We start from the raw sequence: 1120 nt of genomic DNA on the forward strand, positions 1-1120 counted from the left end.
TTCTATGTCACAGTATAGGTGACTGTGACACAGAACTTGATTAGGTACATGCGAGAAATAGCAAAGTGGAAGAACGTAAAAGTAAATGAACAAACAAACGACATTTTAAAAATTGGTCCAGCCTCTACTCCGAGGCCTACGTCCAACCGTTATTTTATTGCTTGTTTAGAAATTTACTCAAACTTACTAAACCCCTTACAATGAAAATAACTCGCCAACCTACTCCGGTTGCACTCAAACTTAAAGTTACTCCGCTTCAAGAGTTTATGGGTTCTATCTCAAGGTGTTACAGAATCTTGAATCTCAAGAGTTCACTTAAATGAACATGGAGATTACAATGAAGATTTAACACGAGAATCATGGAACAAACTCATCATGTCACAAAGATCTGAATAACCGATACTTGGAGGTTTTGACTTTTTTTTTTTTTTCGAAAACAATTTTGAAGACTTAAAATCAGAAAAACGTTTTGCAAACACTTGAAGAACAAAGCTTTAAATGCACAAATGATTTGCAAGGTTTTTACAATAAATGCTTTGGAAGTCTTGAGAAATAAATGTGACTAAGACACTCTATTTATAGTGGATTTAGTCTTAGGTAAGTACACTTTGAAAAATTAAATCCAATATTAAAATGATAGCTTTGAGTGATGGTAAGTGTTAGACTTGTAGGCTTGGGGCTTAAGAAATCAGAAAACTTAAGCTTCTACACTCAACATGTGACAATTTACCGAAATGGCAAAAAGCTTTTCTTACTTTAGAAGTTTGACAAGTCTTCTTTGCCATTTTGGTAAAAGGTGTTTGCACAAATCTAGAGGCTTAGTCAAGTGGGCTTGTGACTCCAAAATTTCAGATTATTTTCAAGCTTTTGAAATTTCAAATGTTTAAGGTTTAAAGTTTGCAAAGTTTTGACACTTAAAAACATTTGGTCGAAATTCCTCCTCCGTATGATAGTACCAAACCACAAGATCTGCGTATTGTTGCATGGTTTTGCCATTACTTGACTAAAATGAGAATGTTACACTTACTCTTACATATGTCGACTAAGGCTTGGAAAATATCATTGTCTTGACTTCCTTGATTAGCTTGATCATCTTGAATCTTTGTTGAAAGTCCATTTG

The sequence above is a fragment of the Silene latifolia genome, chromosome 11 (assembly GCF_048544455.1).
Source record: "Silene latifolia isolate original U9 population chromosome 11, ASM4854445v1, whole genome shotgun sequence".
NCBI classification, from domain to species: Eukaryota; Viridiplantae; Streptophyta; class Magnoliopsida; order Caryophyllales; family Caryophyllaceae; genus Silene; species Silene latifolia.